The 21376-nt window shown below is 33.9% G+C and overlaps 1 long non-coding RNA gene across 1 annotated transcript; it reads left to right on the plus strand.

The window, feature by feature from the left end:
• The first annotated feature begins 7758 nt into the window (after positions 1-7758).
• Positions 7759-11147, plus strand: LOC145954212 (uncharacterized). The gene is made up of 5 exons (XR_014431384.1): positions 7759-8979; positions 9059-9271; positions 9350-9442; positions 9526-9627; positions 10738-11147. It is a non-coding gene; the product is annotated as an uncharacterized LOC145954212 (long non-coding RNA).
• Positions 11148-21376: the final 10229 nt, after the last annotated feature.

The raw sequence follows: 21376 nt of genomic DNA on the forward strand, positions 1-21376 counted from the left end.
ATAAGGCTTGGTTTTTAAGTGATTCCTTGTAGTCCACCTCCCTTTGATTGTTCAATTTGTACACTTAGGCCTTTTCATACAAATTTTACACCTTTAAAAACTCTTTGTGAAAACCTTTTATCACTCACTCTTTGTGAAAACCTTTTCAAACCTCTTTGAAAACAAATTTGTGAAAACCTTTTCTTGATCAAAGATGAGTGATCATTCTAGTGTACATGGTCATAACTCATATAGTACTAGGTCTAGTGTTAGGGATGAACTTAGGCAACTAAAAGAGTACCTAAGAAAAAAAGAAGAGGAAAATATAAAAAGAAAGGAAGAATTGAGAAGAAAAGAAAGAGAAAATGAAAAAAATAATAATGAAGAGATAAAAAGGTTGCTTGCTAGGCTAGTTGTGGGAGGAGAGGCTAGTGGTTCAAAACCAAGAGTCACTTCTCCTCAATCTTCAAGAGGAAAGGGGCATATGATACATTCAAGTGTTCATGAGGAGGAAGGGCATCATACCCAACCTCCAAGTGATATCCTTTATAGTAGTCATCACAATGATGATTACTATCAAAGACCCCCAAGGCAATATAGACATAGGGAGTCTTCCAATAGGGAACCCCACATCACTCTTCCCCCATTCCATGGCAAAGACAATGTTGAAACTTATTTGGATTGGGAAATGAAAGTAGAACAATTATTTTCTTGCCATGGAGTGAGTGAAGAGAGAAAGGTTTCTTTGGCAACCCTTAGCTTCCAAGGGCATGCCATGTATTGGTGGACCTCCTTAGAAAAAGAAAGGAGAATAAACCATGAGCCCCTAATCCAATATTGGAATGAGCTCCGTAGTGCCTTGAGAAGGAGGCATATTCCTCCATACTATGACCGAGAGCTTATGGATAAGCTTCAAAGATTGAAACAAGGGTCCTCTAGTGTGTAAGAATAAAAGCAATCTATGGAGTTACTAATGATGAGGGCTGGGATTAGGGAGGAAGAGAGGACCACAATCTCAAGATTTCAAAGTGGTTTAAACCTTGAAATAAGAAACAAAGTTGAACTTTTACCTTATAGAGATTTAAATGAACTTGTTCAACTTTGTTCAAGGGTGGAGCATCAACTTAAAAGAAAAACTTTTTGAAAAGACTCCACTCCATCTTATTCCAAGAGTTTCAAGAAGGAGGGCCACTCTTCCCTACCTTATCCCAAAGACGAAAAAGAAAAAAAAGAAGAAAAAGAAAATTCATCTTTTAAAGCACCTTCCAAAGAGTCTAAGTCAAGTGAAATCAAGTGCTTTAAGTGTCTTGGAAGAGGACATATTGCTTCTCAATGTCCTACAAAGAAAACCATGGTTTTAAAGGCCCAAGATCACTATAGTAGCCTTGATGAAGCTACTTCATCTTCCTCTAGTAGTGAAGAAGAAGCCATAGAATCCGAGGAAGAGATTTTACCTTGTGAAGGAGACTTACTTTTGGTAAGAAGGCTTCTTAACAATCACTCTAGTGACATTGACCAATCTCAAAGAGAGAACTTGTTTCAAACAAAATGCAAGATTTTAGAAAATACTTGTTCTCTCATTGTAGATAGTGGATCAACTTCCAATTGTTGTAGCACTAGATTGGTTGATAAGTTAGCCTTGACTACAAAACCTCATCCTAAACCTTATAGAATGCGATGGATCAATGAGGAGAGAGGTATTGTAGTTAACCAACAAGCAAGCATACCAATCTTCATTGGCAATTATAAAGAAAAAGTTTTGTGTGACATAGTGTCATTGGAGGTTAGTCATGTCTTGCTTGGGAGGCCATGACAATTTGACAAACAAGCAATCCATGATGGTCTCACAAACAAAATAAGTTTCCAACACTTAGGTAAGAAGTTTGTGTGGTGTCCTCTATCACCCTCTCAAGTGAATGAGGACCAACTCAAACTAAAAGCTAAGAAAGATGAAGAAGAGAAAAGCAAAAACAAAAAGAAAAAGAAAAGAAAAGAAAAGAATTTTCCCTTTGAAGAGAAAGAAGGGCTAGGTTCAAGAGAACCTTAACCCTTGTGCCATCCTCATTCTTTTGGTGCTAAAGAAAGATGGCAATGGAGGATGAACACCTTTTTTTTAAAATCCATCATTGAATAAAAGGCACCCAATCCCTAAAATAGATGATTTGGTGAATGAATTGCATGGGGTCAATAATTTTTTTAAATGGTGAGGCCTCTTTGGCTCTCTCCTTTCCCTAGCACTTTCATTCAACAAATTGTGTACTTAAGGATTGCATAGCTAAGTTTTAGTATTTTACTTCCCTAATTGTGGTTTCACATCTTTTTGAAGGATCAATGGAATGGAAGAGCTTAAAGATTTGAAGTCAAATCCTTCTCAAGAAGGAGGGGATGATGGAGGACCATCCTTGGTACTTAATGTGAGACCCATCACATGGTTCATGGCTAGGAGATTGGAGAGATACCATGTATGGATCCATCTCCTAGGCCCAATTTGAGTAGTATAGAATTTTATTACTTTATTCCAATTTTACCCTTGTACTTTGGGGTATCTTAGTCATAGGATTTATTTTATTTTGTATTTCCTATTTTACCCTTGTATTATGGGGTGCTTTAGATCATAGGTTTTTAATTTTGGGCTAAGGTATTTAATTAGGGAGCTAGACGCATTTTTGGTGGTGTTTGGACATGTTTTTGGACTTAGAAAGGCTTAGGCCCAAGTGGAGGGCAAAGGTTGCATGGTCTTATCATGCACCTAGATGTAGCCTAACTAAACCCAAAGATTCCATCCTTGGCCACCAAGTTGCATCTAGGGTTAATTTGGGTTTCATTTAGTGTGCATTTGGCACCCTAAATGCAACCCTAGATGCCTCCCACTCCTATAAATACCCTAGGCACCACACCTTGTAAATACTTTGAAAATTGAATATAAAGAGAGCATTTTGCCTTTATATCATCCTTAGTCACCTTGGCTATTTTCGGCCACCTCCCATCCTATCTCCACCTTGAGAGAAAAACCCTAGAAGTGGCCTTCATCTACCTTGAAGTGAGCCAAACCCTAGAGTGCCCTCTCAAACCTTTCATCAAACATTTCACCCACACTCTCCATTTTTATCCATTCCACCATATTCCTTCTCTAAACAAGACGCCACCTTTGAAGAACTTGATCCAAGGAGTCAAGGTGTCCTCACATTGATCAACCTATCCATCAATGCTAGCAAGGATTCCATTAGAATTAAACACTACTAAATAATCAATTGTTCATCTATAATCTATTAAAGTTTTTTGTCTGCTGTTGCTGCATCATCTTTCAATTTTGACAGGACCTTAATTAATTCATATGGAAGTGAGTCCATCCATATGGAAGTGTCAGCTCAAGGGTCTAAGTCATAATCAATATAAAAACTTGAATAATATAAACACTTGAATAATTTAGACAAATGCCAAGCTCCAGGATAGTAATTAATAGTTGTAGCAGTAAGTTAAAATGCCATAATCATTAAGACAATATAAACACTTGAATAAAAGATATAACAATATAAAGCCAGTTCCTATGTAGCAGAGAAAGTTTATAAGAAAATAACAAAATACTATTGAAATAGGAAGCATACATATGAAACAAACTGTAGCGGTAGAATCAATATCAGGAAAAATATTATATGCCTCCATAACATATTTGAGAAATTAGGTATAGTTTAAAACAATGAGACAATGAGTCAGGATAAATATGATTAAGCCCACATTAAAATGACCTCCAATACAGGGCATTAGCATTGACATTCTCAAATGCAAGATCACCCTTTTTATGCTTATATTGCGCTCAGAATATCATTCTTCCTGATATAGATACGAGCCTATGTGATATGGACATTTTTAATGGATATCTGGTTCTTTTCTTCACTAAGAAAGGTCTTCCTCTGCTATGCTCATTGAACTTTCGAATGCAAATTGATTTCAAGGTATATTATTAACATTTGTTGTTTACCAATGAATTGAAAAAGGCTTATGAGTTATGTCATCATATTTTCTTCTAGTTTGCATCAGCGGCCTCTAAACCATTGGATCCTGATGAATATGACCCGTGATTTGTGAACTACTGAAAAGAAAAATGACACTCCAATATGATAACAAAAGTTTGTCACTGCATTTCCTTTCCTAATTCCTTTGTCCACACACACTTCTTCCAGTGGATGTTCAACCAATACTAATGGGATGTTGTAATTTGATGAATACATACATATATATATATATATATATATATATATATATATATATATATTTAGAAGAGTATAATTGAAATGGTCATATAAACAAAATCTACATTTCTGTTTTGGTGTGCCTATACTTGTCTTACAAGTCGAGTCATTAGATCTTAAATTGTATTTTGTTGCAATGACAGATACACTACTGCACCATGAACATGTCAATAGTGGGTTTCAGTGCCTCTTATTTTCCCATTTCCAGAAGAGACCATAACATTATATGAATATGAATGTTCAACTCCACAGTAGTTGAACTTTGGTGGATGTGATCTTTTTGCAGAGGTTATGAACTATTTAGATATTTCCTGCAGCTGGTAGTTTTCAATGACCTCTAGAATGTATTGGTGGTTATTTTCAGTATAAAGCTTCATTAATAGACTACATGCATTAACATATATTTGACCTTGAATTGCTTTGTAGCATCAAGTATAATCAGCAATAGCCGAATTTAACATAATTAGTAATTTACTGATTCTATCTTTTCTTGCTATCTTATAAAACACTTGTTTGAATAAATAATCTTTTGGCATTTTGGCATATAAATTTAATTCATGTATGTCAATTTTTAATTAATTAATTTGTATATAAATTTAAACTAAAACAGGTTCTTGTTCTCTTGGATTAACTAAAAAGCTTCTCCAAATTTACTTCACTTGCATTACCTAAGTGCTTCATCTCAGGTAAGCATGATTTGTTTTAAAATTACTTATCTAATTCCTTTTTTTTATTATATATTTTAAATTACTTATCTAGTTTTCATTTTTATATATGCCATTTTTTTAAATTAATTTACTTATCTAGTTTTCATTTTTATATATGCTATTTTTTAAATTAATTTACTTATCTAGTTTTTATTTTTATATATGCCATTTTTTAAATTAATTTACTTATCTAGTTTTTATTTTTATATATGCCATTTTTTAAATTAATTTACTTATCTAGTTTTTTCTTCTTCTTGAACCTAGTCAGATGGATGTAGTAGTGGATAAATCATGGATTGATATGCCAAGGAATACAATAGAATATCTAGATGGATTAAATAAATTCTTAGATTTTTCTTTTGAAAATCGATTTGTCAATGGTGCAATAAGGTGTCCATGTCCTAAATGTCATTTTAGTAAATGGAAAACTAGAGATGTTGTGTTTGACCACTTGATTTGTAAGCAATTTCCAAAAAATTACAAAGTTTGGATATGGCATGGTGAAGCATATGAAACAATGGCATCAATATCGGATTGTGCTCACTCTTTGTCATTTGGAAATACTATTACCCTCATCATTCTTAACAGTGATGGTCCATTTAACTTGTCATCTTGTTGAAGAAGTGAAATTGGGAGGGTCAGTGTATTATCGTTGGATGTATCCAATTGAGAGGTAAATGTGTTTTGTTATGTTTATCTCACATTTTTAAAGAGTATTTTGAATAATTATTGTTTCCTTTATGATAGGATGTTGGGAAATTTGAAGTCCTTTGTACGGAATAGGGCACAACCAGAAGGTTCTATAAGTGAAGCTTATTTGGGCGAAGAGACTCTTAATATTTACTCACTATATGAAGAAGTTGAGTCAAGGTTGAATAGAAGTCGACGTGTTGATGATCGTCCTAATGATAATGAAACATCTCAAATCATTTATCCTCAGTTAGGTAGACCAGTGGGAAGCTCATCAACTTTCACTCTTACCCATTGGAAAAAATACAAGCACATCGATATTTATTACTAAATTGTCCAAAAGTTCAATCATATGTGGAGTAAGTATTTAAATATATTGTATGTGATATTCTTTTATGGTAGTGATTTAACATGATATTCTTTTATGGTAGTGATTTCAAGACATTCACTAAGAGGAAGACAAGAAATCGAAGGCTTTCAACTGTAGAGTTGGAAAAGATAGTTAATAAAGAATTTGCTAGTTGGTTTCTTCATCGAGTATGTTCAAAACTAATTTCATGCAAAAATTATAATGCACTTATGTGACTAACACAATCTTTAATTAGGTTACAAATCCAGACATTACGGATGTAGTGCCAGATGAAATAAAGTATTTAGCTAGGGGCCCAATGTCAATTGCAAGAAGATATACGGCATACAACTGTTGAGTGTCTTTTATTCATATATTCACTCAACTTTTGACACTCTTTTTGGATGAATTGTAAATATATTTATGCTAATTTTCTCTTTAAAAGTTATATTAGAAGATAAAAGAGTAGTAGAAGAGTTAATGTTGATTTTCTCTCTTAAGTGCAGCAAAAACTGAGGAAAAGAATTCTGTAGCCATAGCTCTGGTTCTGCAGCTATAGCTGTGGAAATCTGGAAGGAAATTCTAGAAGTCAGAAAGTTGCAGCCATGGCTGTGATTCTGCGGCCATAGCTGTGGAAACCTGCAGTGCAAAATTGGGACTCCAGAGAGTTACAGCTATAGCTGTAGATCCATAGCTAGAGCGGTGAGGCATTGGAGATCAAGAAAAGTTACAGAAACTCACAGCCATAGCTGTGGTTCCATAGCTAAAGCGTCAGAAATTACTTAACCATGAAGGAGTTGCCACAGCTATAGCTGTGAAACCACAGCTGCAGCTTTGGAGGTTTCTTCACCTTGAAGGACTCTCCACAACCATAGCCGTGGATCTACAGCTATAGCCGTGGGAGTAAAAGTCACTTTTTGGCCCTGTTTTGAAGCTCATATAAAAGGGGGAAAATGAAGAAACAGGGGAATCACAAAAATTACGGAGAAAAACAGGGGAGAAGCACGTGAAGAGGGAAGAACGAAGGGAGAACAAAGATTTGGAAGCTGAATCCTTTGGGAACGAAGATCAACTCCATTTCTTCATCCTTTACTTTGTAATTCTTCTTTTCACTCTTTGATCCTGTAATGGCCATGTGTGGCTAAACTTCTTAAGGATTGGTTGGATGTAACTACTAACTTTTCTTCTTCTTAAATATATACATTTTGATCTCATTATTTGTGCATTGATTCTTCTCTTAATGCTTATATCGGCTTGATCACCCGTTGTATGATTTTTGGTTTTTGAATCCAGTTGGAAAACGTTTTTGAAAACCCGAACTGAATCTTGCACCTAATCATTTCTTGTTCTAGGAATAAACTTGATTTGGTTAGTCACATTGTTCAAGTCATTGTTCTTAATGCGAAGTGTTAAACTCAAAACATAGAGGAATCATGTTTTGAGCTTAATGACTTTAGGATTCAACCTTGAGGAATCTTGTTGGATTACTTAATGAACGTGGAAATAATGGAATTAGAATCGCATGTATTTTAAGAAGATCTATGAGTTAGCAAGTGCTTCTGGACCAATCCTTGTATCTTAATCATTGTCTTTACTACGTTTATTTTATTGTGTTGTTCAAATTTGTTTTCACTCCTTAGCAATCAACAACATCAATGGGTACAAGTAGCTCTGATGCAAATTTAAGGCTAGCAGATTTTCCATATTATGGAAAGTTGGAAGACATAATTGAGCTTAATTATTATGGTTTTCTTAGAGTTGTTCTCTTTAGATGAAAATGGCCAGATACTACACGCCCAAGAGGAATTAGAAAGGATGCTTGGCAATTTACTTCTGTAAACTTTTCTCACTGTATTCACACAGGTGAACGTGAAGAACATGACCCCTATATTGAAGCTTCACAAGCACAAATGGTGTATTATGTTGATGATGAGGTAAATAAAGGGTGGAGTGTTGTTGTCCACATGATGCCAAGAGATTTGTATGATATGGGAGAAGTTGGGGAAGATATTATATTTGAAAGTGAGTTGTATCATGGGCAGGACTTGAGTAATTTATTTACAAATGAAACAGATACAATAACCTTGGCAAGGGATGATGTAGATGATGAAAACCAATTTCAAGGAGATGCAAATATAATTGAATAATTAAGACAAATATCACAAACTAATTTATTTTTTGGTAAGAATTAGATTTTGGTAGCTTTGTTTTTAATTTTTACTCATTAATTTAAACTTTGTTGCTACCTTTCTTGTTATATTCTAATTTCTCTTGTTAAACTCTTATTGCAGTTGTTTTTAATACTAGTTGTTTGTTGAATATTTCTTTTAAAGGTGAATTTCCATTCTTATTAAAAAAATATGGTTGTCTTTAGAAGAATGCTTTTAATTCCTCCTTTGGCTCGTACTCAACAACCACACATTCCTCTTATAACTCCTTTTCAACAACCACACATTCCTCCCATGGCTCTTCCTGAACAGCCATATATTCCTCCCATGGCTCCTCCTGAACAACCGTATATTCCTCCCATGGCTCCTCCTGAACAGCTGCATATTCTTCCCATGGCTCCTCCTGAGCAGCCGCTTGCACCTACTAAACGACCACGTGTAGGTCGTGAGTCAAGTAGGGTATGGACTGTACAAGTCATAGGTAACATTATTTTCTATTTTACTATCCAACAGTTATATTTCTTATGAAAACTTCTTATATTTGTTACGTACCCATCAAAAACTTTTATATAAGCTATGTCATATTTTAACAAATGAGCAAGGAAATACAAAAAATACTAAGTTGACAAAACCAGGAGTATTTGAGATGCCACGTACGTGGTGAACGTATAGTTGTGCTATTTGATAGGCAAAAACGAGCCTATGGAGAAGCAGCGACACTTCTTTTAGGAGCTTGTGGGCGTATTTCCACTGATTCAAAAAATATTCCCATTAACTTTGAGAGTTGGATAAAAGTTCCAAAATCATATAAGGATGATTGCTTTAACACTTTAAAGGTACACGCTTAAGTCAAATTTTATGGTCATTTTTTTGTAATTATGATATACTAACCTATGTTTTTCTTTTTGTTTAAAGAATCTATTTCATTTTCAGGCTTCAGAATTGATTGCTAAGCGTTATTGTTCACTTGCCATGTCAAGAAAGTATAGGAATGTAAAGATAAATATGTGGAACCGTGTTTATGACCCTTCATTGTCAAGAGAATAGTTAATTGCTAAAGTTCCTGATGGTATTCATAAAGATCAATGGTCATCATTTGTTGACTATCATCTAAGGCCAAATTATCAGGTAGTTTTAACAAATATTTATGATCATTAATTATTTTTTCAGCTTGATGTTTTAATAAATAAATTATTTTTTTTATAGGAATTGTGCAAAAAAAATACTGAAGTAAGAAAAAAGCAAATGATTCCACATACCGGTGGTGCAAAATTGTTGTCTACGAAACAACATGAGATGGTAAATATTTGTCTTCAGTTATTGAGCTTTAATAAAGAATTATTTATATTGTTCATTTGAAGTTACATTGTCATTTCTATTAGGAACAAGAGCTTGGACGTGTTGTGGGTCGAGGTGAACTATACATTGCAACTCACAAGAAAAAAGATGGGTCTTATATCAATGAGGAGGCAAGGTCTATTGGGGTATGTTGCAAGTAAATTTGAATTGAACATATTAATTATTAATCACCTTTTACACACAATTGGTTGGTTGAGAAATACTTTTTTTTTTGTTTCTAAAAAGAATTCTATTTACTGTGATTTATTCTGATCAGAATTTCATATGTCATGTATATGCATAGCCTGGTCCCCTAAAAAATCTGTACAAGATTTCTTTGATATAAACCTTTGCTCATGACTGTTAAATGTTGATGTGTGAATGATTAAGCGTTAAAATTTTTTTTTACTTCATTCTTAAGTGGTTAGGGCTTATGTTTAGCTTATCCTGTCAATGGTTAAACATTAGTTTATTTCTCCCAAGCAGATAAACAATAAGGTATTGCTTTTACTATGTGGTTAAGATTTGTTGTCTAATGTGGTGTTTAAAGTTTGTTGCCAAATTTAATTTTATATAGGGCACTGTTCATGGTGACAGCCAGACCTCCAAATTGCAGACCAAAGAACTTGAATAGAGAGAAACATAAGTAGCATCTCAGCTTTAGGATTATGAAAGAAAATTGAAGAATAGATTTTTTTAATTTGTAGTAAACTGCTTCTAAAATTGAAGAAACAAATGAAAATGACTTTAAGAACTTATTCATGTTTCTTTCAGAAAAAGATGTCAACAGAAATGAGTCAAAGTGACAACTCTAATGAAATTTCAACTAATGATAGTCTTAGTAAAGTGTTGGGAAAGGATCATGCTGGACGTGTACATTGCTTGGGATTAGGAGGTCTACATAGTGTGGCATTTCAATCATCCACAAGATTTAGTGGTGTAGGGTGCAATTCTTCAAATTTTGATTCCACTGAAAATTCTCAATTGAAAAAGGAAGTAATTAGTTTGAAGGGTGAATTGGCAACTTCTCAAGAAAATGTCAAGACATTAAAAAATTTCATGCTTGCTTACATACAAATGAAGGAAGGACATATTCCTACTGAGTTAGAGGCTATGTTTGGTAGTGGTAGTAATAATGTAGCGGTAATTGTTTTATATTTTGCACTAAATTAAATTATATTAATACTTAATTGAAGTTTAATATTTTATGCATATTTTATTAATAAGGATAACATTAAACAATTTGTATTTTATAGGATGAAGGGAGTGGACATGACATGCCAACACCACAAGGAGGATCTTCATTAGATAGTAATGTTCATGGAGTTTGACATTATTATTGTTTTTTTTTAGACATGATGAACTCATGAATTTGAACCTATGTTTTGTATTTGAAGCAAGATTAATTTTGGGACAATTTACATATTTTACTTTTGAGCATTGATCATGAATTTGATTTTGAGTTACTTAATATGTTAGATATGGAAAATATGAATTGTTACGTATTTTATGCATAAGAGAGCAATGGTGACAATACCAATGGGAATATCAATTTGAGTTAGTTATCTATTATCAGTTCAGAGAAGAAATTGATTATCACACTCTTTTAAAGTTAAATTATTCAATGCTATCATATTTTTTTTAATCTATATAACAGTCTTGTACTTGTAAGCAATTGCGGTTTTTCATGCCAGGAACATTACGTTTCTTGCCTAAACATAGATCAATTAATATCAAGGATTTTGTGAGTTGGTTAAATGTCATCAGAATTAGGCATAATAGCAAGCACATGACTTTATAGATTTAATATAATGTTTTTCTCTAAAAATAAAAGTGAATCTGTGTTAAGATCATACATTGTCTAAGAATAAGATCAAGGTACTCCAAATAAGACTTTGGAAATCCTCCCCCTTTGAGTTTAACTTATGGGGTTGAGATAGGCATAGTCTATTTTTAATCTGGTAGAAAAGCCTATATGTCCAATCTTACAAGCTTCTCTATCCAAATGTCTAAACTTGAGTGTGAAGGGCTTATGCTAAGATACAACATTGACTAAGAATATAGCCAAGCTACAGAGGTACTCCCAGAGACTTGGGAAATCCTCCCCCTTGTGCTAGCTTTTGGGGTTGAGTTAGGCTTTAGTCCATTCCTAACAGAATCAACTTCATATTCAATAGTTTGATTTGGGCTTCTGTCTGTTTGTGTTTGTGATTGTATAGGTACAAGATCGTAGCCAAAGGGAACTGGACAAAGCATATTTATTAATAATGCTCAATAGTACTGCCATTATGACTATTGCAGCCAAGACTGTGAACAGGGGCTAAAAAATTATCCCTGCCACCTATTTTTTGTAGTGTGGTCTGTTTTTTTGGGTTTTTTATTTTCCAATTTGTTTATCATAATAAAGGGTTTGAATACCCTTGTTCAAATACTCTTTCATGCAAACATCCACAACCTTTGTTTTGGTGCAACACCTTTGATCCATTGCTCACTGGCATAGTTTTGGTCAAGCCTAGTGTGTTCTGGCCAAACCATGCAACCAAATGTTTTGTTCTACATTTCCTCTGTAGCCCATCTCAGTTTTCACACAGGTCTTTCCATTAGTTATTTGTTCTGTCACAATGTTGCTAACAATTTTTGTCATGTGTATCGAGTTTATTTTTAGCTCAGAGGCTTAAACTTATGTTACTGCATGATGTTTCTTGCTATTGATTTGGGTGTTTAACTTGACACTGACTTTTGAATAGTAATTATGAATGTCCTTAATGTTAGGTGATTTTCCCTCTATTTTTAACATTAATGTATATGTATAACGGACTATTTAACTTAAGTTAAAATCTGTGCTATATTGACCACCTTGTTATCCTAGGGGTTTTGGGTGTCGTTGCTGTATCAAAATCGTGGATTGATAACCGAGGAACTGACAGTTCTGCTATTCCGATCAACATCAAATAGTCTTGATTTTGTTGCTATGCATAATGTAATTGTAGTCTTGCCCTGTTCACGGACCTTGTGGTCCAATGTAATTGTCCTTATCAGTTTTACTGTCCAACAAAGATACCTCTCATAATTACTATGTGAGTTAGAGGCTAAAGATCCTATGTGAGTTAGAGGCTATGTTTGGTAGTGGTAGTAATAATGTTGCGGTAAGTGTTTTATATTTTGCACTAAATTAAATTATATTAATACTTAATTGAAGTTTAATATTTTATGCATATTTTATTAATAAGGATAACATTAAACAATTTGTATTTTATAGGATGAAGGGAGTGGACATGACATGCCAACACCACAAGGAGGATCTTCATTAGATAGTAATGTTCATGGAGTTTGACATTATTATTGTTTTTTTTAGACATGATGAACTCATGAATTTGAACCTATGTTTTTATATTTGAAGCAAGATTAATTTTGGGACAATTTACATATTTTACTTTTGAGCATTGATCATGAATTTGATTTTGAGTTACTTAATATGTTGGATATGTTTTAAAATTGATGGATGTTAATGTCTTAATAATAAAAAATATGTCATGCTAGACCTATGACTAGATGTTGTCTTGATTTTTTTTTATAATGTTAAAAGTTGTTAATTTAATGTATCTTTAAGTAATTATATTTGAACAAAAAACATAAAAAACACATAAATATTATTATAAATATAGGTATAATTTATTAAAATAAGTGATCCTGGAATTTTACAGGTAAAATTTTTATTTATAACTTACTTGAATTAAATAACAATATAATATAGTCATTATTAATTTTTAATGATTAATATGGTTAGTGATAATTTTAAATAATAATTTGATAAATGTCTAAAATATACAGAATATTATTTGTCAATTTATAATAAAAATGCGCTTTTAAAATAATTCCAAATATATTTAAAAAAAATTACCGTAAAATAAAGTGTATTTTTGACGGTTTAAAATTGTTAGAAAATGCGAGAAATGACAATCTAAAACCACTAGAAAATGTAAACAACCAAAAATAATAATAATTTTGTGGAGGTTTAAAAATTGTCAGAAATGTTGAACAGGGTAGAATTAAAATGAATATTGTGGCGGTTTAAAACCGCCAGAAAATGATAAACAAGTCAAATAGAGCTGCATTTTTGTGGCAGTTTTGGACTGCCAGAAAATGGCAAACAAGTCAAACCAAAATGCATTTTGTGGCAGTTTGAAACCGCCAGAAAGAGATTGAATTTTCTGGCGCACAAAACCAGCGTTTACAAAATATCCGCCACAAACGGTTTTTGGCGACCGTAGATCCGGCGGTTATTAATGACGCCGGTAATGCAATTTGTGGCGGTTTTTAACCGCCAGAAACCACCAAAATAACTGCCACAAATCACATATTTTTTTGTAGTGATATATAATCGGTTTTTAAAAGTTAAAATCAGCTATGATAAATTAAAATCGGTTATAAAAAAATTAGCTATGGTTAATAACCATTTTATATGTTGTTAATTTTTATTATATTTTTTAAATAATCGGTTATTATAAAATTGGTTAACTATGGTTATAATTAATTTTTTTTTATAACTAGTTTGTTTGTTTGATCACACCTAGAGATATTAGGCTTAGTTTTCTTAATTTTTTTTACTATCTTGTTCTTTATTATTGATACTCTTACTCTTATTTATATTATAACTTTTTCAGCACAAACATGAGTGTGACTAGGTCTTTGTTATTTAAAAAAAAGTAAAAAGCAGAGATAATGGGTCACAAGATCAAATCGTCAAAAATGCAACAAAAGTGACAAAACTCTCACATTAACTTTACCTAATTCTAAGCTTGTAACCACATCTTTGTAAGCAAACAAAAAATAATAAAAGACTATTAGTATTATTATATTATTTTATAATACAGTGTAAATGTGCAAATAAACAATAGTTTAGAATATTCCATTTATTAATTTAATGGGTTAGTTCGACCTAGGCCTATTTGGTCTGTTGGGCTTAGTGACTAGGTCAAAATGACTTGATTTTATTTAGGTCATCAGTTTTGAGGTCAAGCAAGCCCAAATTTACAACTCTACCTACTATATAGTTTGAATCCGAACGTGAAATGAATATTAAATTTTAGTATAATTTTCATATTAAAATTAAGGATTTAATTAAATCATTTTTCACAAATATAATTATAAGGATAATTTGCATATTAAAAGGTAATTAATGTATTTGGTCAAATAAGCTAACAAAGTTTTTAACTGTGTTAGTGAGCAGAGAATTTAATTATATGATTCTTAAAATAAATAAGGAATTTTTTAAAATATTTTTAACTAAGGAGGCGTAATTAAAAATTAACTTGAAAAAATTATAAGGACCCATTGATTAATTTAAATTTAAAATTATTTAATAGAATATATTAAAAAATTTAAATAAGGGACAAACACTTTTTGTATTTAGTCAAGTCTTTTAAACTTGTTATGAAGGTCATTTTTTTTTTGTTCATTTTGACTAAGGTCCTGTTTGGAAAAACTTTTTGAGAAGCATTTCAAGGTGAAAAAAATAGAAAGAAAAATTTTATTTAAGCTACTCCATAAGTTAAAACTAAAGAAGATTTTGGATAAGTTAATAGGAGAGAATTTCTACAAATTAGCTTATGGATAAGCTAATTTTAACTTGTGGAGAAGCTTATTTCATCTTTTTTCTTCCTATTTTTGCTCATAGATGTGTTTCTAGATAAATTTACCCATACAGACCCTAAAATATGTACAATTTTTTTTTTGTTTTAATAATGGTTCATTCATATTGTTTTCATGTTAATAAATCCAATTATACCACTTTCAAGTCTTGAATAGGTCCAAGTCTTCAAAATGATGTCCAAAAATTTGGGGGAAAAGTCATTTTTTTAACTTAGTCAAGTCTTTTAAGTTATCATAAAGATCACTTTTTATCCGAATTGACTAACATGTATAAGTCATACAATGGTTAATTGTCATAGTTTTCATGTTGATAAATCCAAATGCATCACTTTGACATCTTGAATTAGTCTACAAAGTCTTCAAAATGATGTTTGAAAACTGAAGAAAAAAAACTTTGTTTTGCTTTATTTATCATGTCCTTTATACTTTGTCCAACTCCTTGAGACATGCATTGACGAAGCACATGTTTCACCTTTATTACAATTATATTTGACATGATAATTCAAATGTTCCCAATTAGCTTGATCACCTACGTAATGAGCAATGCTTCAAGCATTTTGATAGAGGTCAACCCTTGGCATGACAACCAATCTTGCAAAGTCCATCAATTCAATACTTAAGAAAAATTAAAATTTATGAATAACATCATTGTTCATAGAAACATATTTCAAGCTAGCTAAATTATTCGCCAGGAGGGGGAGGGAAGTCAACAAACACAATGTTGTCAATCATGAATATGGAGAAATTATTAGAAAAAGTCATAAATGATACAGTAGCAAAATCCACCTCTCATAAAGTTGAAATAATTGGCTGACAAAATCAATCATTCACTATGTTAGAAACAATATTCACTATGTTTGATGAAATGATTGAGAGGTGCACTCTAGGTTTGGCTCACTCGAAGGTAGTTGATGGCCACTTCTAGGGTTTTTCTCTCAAGGTGGAGATAGGTAGGAAGGTGGCCGAAAATAGCCAAGGGGACTAAGGAAAATATAAAGGCTCAAAGGCTCTCTCTATATTCAATTTTCCAAAGTGATTACATGAAGCATTACCTAGGGTATTTATAAGTGTGGGTGACATTACAAAACCCTAGGGAGGGTGGCAGCTAGGTCATCATTGGATGATCATTCCTTCCCTAAATGGGAAGGAAATGCATGCCAAATGACATCCAAATAAACCCTAAATGTGCCGCCCACCTTACCCTAAAAATGGAACATTTTTGGGTTAAGCTAGGCTACACCTAGGTGCATAATAGGAGAATGCAACCTAGGTGCCCTTCTACTTGGGCCAATGCTTCTCCTTGGCCCAAAAGGTCCATTTTTGTCACGCCTAAACACCTACATCACCTAGGAAAATAAAGCCCTATTTTCTAAGTGCCCCAAAATACAAGGGCAAAATAGGAAATATAAAGAAAATAAATTCTAAGTCCTAAATACTCCAAAATACAAGGGTAAAATTGGAATATTAATTAAAGCTTATGCTAATTAAACTTAGGAGAGTATTTAGTACTCTATGAACATGTGGAAGGTGTCCCTTGGTGTGTGAGCTCCTTCCTCTTCTTCCACTCTCCTAGCCATGGACCTAGTGATGGTCCCACATGAAGCTCCAAGGATGGTCCTCCATCATCCCCTCCTTCTTGAGAAGGATTTGACCTTAAATCTTTAAGCTCATCCATTCCATTGGTCCCTTCAAAAGATGTGAGACCACAATTAGGTAAATAAACTAATGAAACTTAGCTATGCAATCCTTAAGTACAAAATTTGTTGAATGAAAGTGTTAGGGGTATTGAGGAAGCCAAAAGGCATCACCAACCAAGCACATAAGAAAATTTTGAAAAAGTTAGTGACCCCATGCATTTCATTCATCAAATCATCTATCTTAGAGATTGAGTGCCTATATTTTATTTAATGATGGCTTTTATAAAAGGTGTTCATCCACTATTGCCATCTTTCTTTGGCACCAAAAAGAATGAGGATGGCACAAGGGTTAAGGTTCTTTTGAACCTAGCCTTTCTTTCTCTCCAAAGGGAGAATTCTTTTCTTTTCTTTTCCTTTTGTTTTTGTTTTTTCTTTTCTCCTCTTCATCTTTCTTGGCTTTTAGTTTGAGTTGGTCCTCATTCACTTGAAAAGATGATAGAGGGCACCACACAAATTTCTTGCCCAAGTGTTGAAAACTTATTTTATTTGTGAGGCCATCATGGATTGTTTCCTTGTCAAATTGCCATGGTCTCCCAAGCAAGACATGACTAACCTCCAATGGCACCATGTCACACAAAATTTCTTCTTGATATTTGCCAATAGAGATGGGTATACTTGCTTGTTGGTCAACTACAATACCCCTTTCCTCATTGATCCATTGCATTTTATAAGGTTTAGGATGAGGTTTTGTAGTTAAGGCTAGCTTATCAACCAATCTAGTACTACAACAATTGGAAGTAGACCCACTATCTACAATGAGAGAACAAGTGTTTTCAAGAACCTTGGATTTGGTTTGAAACAAGTTCTCTCTTTGAGATTGGTCAAATTCACTAGATTGATTGCTAAGGAGCCTTCTAACCAATAATAAGTATCTTTCACAAGGTAAGATCTCTTCCTCGGAATCTATGGCTTCATCTTCACTATTACAGGAAGATGAAGTATCTTCATCAAGGCTACTATAGTGGTCTTGGGATTTTAAAACCATAGTTTTCTTTGTAGGACATTGAGAAGCAATATGTCCTCTTCCAAGACACTTGAAGCACTTAATTTCACTTGACTTAGATTCTTTGGAAGGTGCTTTGAAAGATGATTTTTCTTTTTCTTTTTCTTCTTTGGGGTAAGGTTGGGAAGAGTGGCCTTCCTTCTTAAAACTCTTGGAATAAGAGAGAGTGGAGTCTTTTCTAAAAGATTTTCTCTTAAGTTGATGTTCCACTCTAGAACAAAGTTGAACAAGCTCATTCAAATCTCTATATGGAAGGAGTTCAACTTTGTCTCTTATTTCAAGGTTAAGACCACTTTGAAACCTTGAGATAGTGGTCCTCTCTTCTTCCCTTATCCCAGCCCTCATCATGAGTAACTCCATAGATTGCCTATATTCTTTCACACTAGATGACCCTTGTTTCAACCATTGTAGATTATCCATAAGCTCTCGGTCATAGTATGGAGGAATATGCCTCCTTCTTAAGGCACTACGAAGCTCATTCCAATATTGGATTGCGGGCTCATGATTTATTCTCCTTTCTTTTTCTAAGGAGGTCCACCAATGCATGACATGCCCTTGGAAGCTAAGGGTTGCCAAAGAAACCTTCCTTTCTTCACTCACTCCATGGCAAGAGAAAAGTTGTTCAAATTTCATTTCCCAATCTAAATAGGTTTCAACATTGTCTTTGCCATGGAGTGGGGGAAGAGTAATGTTAGGTTCCTTATTGGAAGACTCCTTATGTCTATGTTGTCTTGGGGGTCTTTGATAGTAATCATCATTGTGATGACTACTATAATAGCTCTCACTTGGAGGTTGGGTTTGATGCCCTTCCTCCTCATGTATGCTTGTAGGCATGTGGACCCCTTTGCCTTTTGAGGACTTAGGAGGAGGAAATCTTGGTCTAGAACCACTAGCTTCTCCTCCCACAACTAGCCTTGCAAGTAGTTGTTTTATTTCCTTATTATTTCTAGCATTCTCTATTTCTCTTTTCTTAAGTTCTTCCTCTTTTTTTAATATTTTCTTCCTATTTTTTTCTCAAGTACTCTTTTAATTTTCTAAGTTCATCCCTAACACTAGACCTAGTACTACAAGAATTATGACCATGTACACTAGAATGATCACTCATCTTTGATCAAAAAGGTTTTGATGGAAGAGCATGGGCTAAAGGCCCAACCACTAGAGCAATGGCTAGGAGGATACTTGAAGATTTGACTGCTTCAGAGCATAGTGGGCCCAATGGGCTTGGTGGGCCTAGGGTGCTTCTCACTTGGGTTTTAATTGATTGAACACCATGTTTAATTGTACTTTCTTAGTATAGGAATTTACTTTGTTGTTGGTCTTGTATTTTGACCATAGATTAGGGTTTAGGTGTCTTGGGCTTAATTTTGGGCTTCTTGAGCTTTGGGCTTTTGATACCCAATATTGGGCTCATTCTTCTTCTTATATTTTTTCCTATTCATTGTATTCATTGGACCAATGTATTTCGGTCAATAGCATAGGATTATTTGAAGTATACATTAATAGGAGAAATAGGTTTCATTTAAGTATTATTTAGAAGTAATTTGAATTGAATTTGAGTCACATGGATGGCATGGGGTGGATCCGGCCATGTGAGCTTCAAATTCACTCCAAATCACTCCTAAATGACACCTAAATGAAGGTAGCAACCGGTTTAAGCTTGTAGGAAGCCAAAGTTTGAATTTCAAATTCAAATTTGAAATTCAAACTTAGGCGCCAACTTTGCTAGCCTAAGTTGCCGCCAACTTTAACCTAGTCTCTCTCCTATATATGTAACACTTCTCTCCTTTGTAAGACACTTTTGAATATATGATAAACTGAATTTGCTTCAGCCAATTCTTAAGTCACCGAATTCCCAAGAGAGAGCTATAGAGAGTGCCTTCATAGTTTCTTAGGAAAAACCCTAGTTTCCTACACTTTGAAGTGTGCAATCCCTTGAGGCTTGAGCTTGGATACTTCCTTCAAGGTCTTGACCTTGTCTTCAGCTGGAGAACTTCGTCCAAGGAGTTCAACATCTTAGTTCCATCTCCATTGAAGAGGATCCGTGCCTAGGAGGAGCTTAGGAGGAGCTAGTTCTTCACTTCTCCTACTCTTTCTATCAGGTTTTCACAAAAATAGAGTTCAAAAGATTGGCAAAAAGGTTTTCACAAAGAGTGAGTGATAAAAGGTTTTCACAAATAGTTTTGAAGGTGTAAGATTGGTGTAAAAAGGCTTAAGTGCACAAAGTGAACTATCAAGGGAGGTGGACTACTAAGAATCACTTAAAAACCAAGCCTCTTCAAGTAGAAATCACTAAGCCTTTTGACACTTTTCTTACAAAATAATTTTGCACAAGAATAAGGTGTGTGTGTGCACGACCCCCTAGTAGGCAACTTGTAGCCTTCTAAAACGAACAAGTAAAATTAAAGAACCTAAGCAAATATATTACTAAAGGTATAAAACATGCAAAGAAAAGAAACTTAAAGCATATGCTAGTCGGATTCCCTAGGGTGGGAGCTTAAAGTGACCTTGGTGGTATTCATGCCACTCCCACAAGCACTACTTCGAGTTACCCTAAAATGAAGAGGTTTAAAAATGGCCAATTACAAACCAAAATGAATGAAAACAAAGGCCAAAACACAAGAGGCCAAAAATTAAACAAAAGGAAACAAGTAGGAAAATAAACAATTTCGAGTCTTCAAGTCTTCAATTCTCCACCCCTTCACAATGAACACCCAAGGTTAGCCTTTCAATGGTGTTTGCACTTTTTGATTTGGTGTGATCCTCCAAAGCCCTTTGAACTCAAATAGGACAGCCCCTCCACTCAATCCACCAAGAAAGTGTGTGGTGTTTAGAAGCTTTCCTCACCTAGGTCAAAAAGAAACCAAAACCCAAGAGTAGTACCTTTATGCGTCTCATGAATCATGTTCTAAGGGATTGTATAGGTAGATTTGTTGTAGTTTATTTTGATGATATTCTCATATATAGTAGGAGCCTAAGTGATCACATAGGACACTTAAGGCAAGTTTTTAATATTCTTAGGAAAAACCAACTTTTTGGTAATTTAGAGAAATGTACATTTTGTGTAGATAGTGTTGTCTTCCTAGGGTTTATAATTAGTAAAAAAGGGGTTCATGTGGACCCCGAGAAAATCAAGGCCATCCAAGAATGGCCCACTCCTAAAAGTGTTGGAGATATTAGGAGCTTCCATGGGTTGGCAAGCTTCTATAGAAGGTTTGTTCCTAATTTCTCCACACTTGCCTCCCATTAAATGAATTAGTCAAGAAAAAATGTGGAATTTATATGGGGAGAGAAACAAGAAAATGCCTTCCTAACTTTAAAGCATAAGCTTACCCATGCACCACTTCTAGCTCTACCTGATTTTTCAAAAACTTTTGAGTTAGAATGTGATGCCTCTGGAGTTGGCATAGGGGTGGTTTTGTTACAGGGTGGGCACCCTATTGCTTATTTTAGTGAAAAACTTAAAGGTGCCTCTCTTAACTACCCTACCTATGACAAAGAGCTCTATGCTTTGGTTAGGGTCCTTCAAACTTGGGAACACTACCT

The sequence above is a fragment of the Cajanus cajan genome, chromosome 2 (assembly GCF_000230855.2).
Source record: "Cajanus cajan strain Asha chromosome 2, NIPB_CcT2T_4, whole genome shotgun sequence".
NCBI lineage: Eukaryota > Viridiplantae > Streptophyta > Magnoliopsida > Fabales > Fabaceae > Cajanus > Cajanus cajan.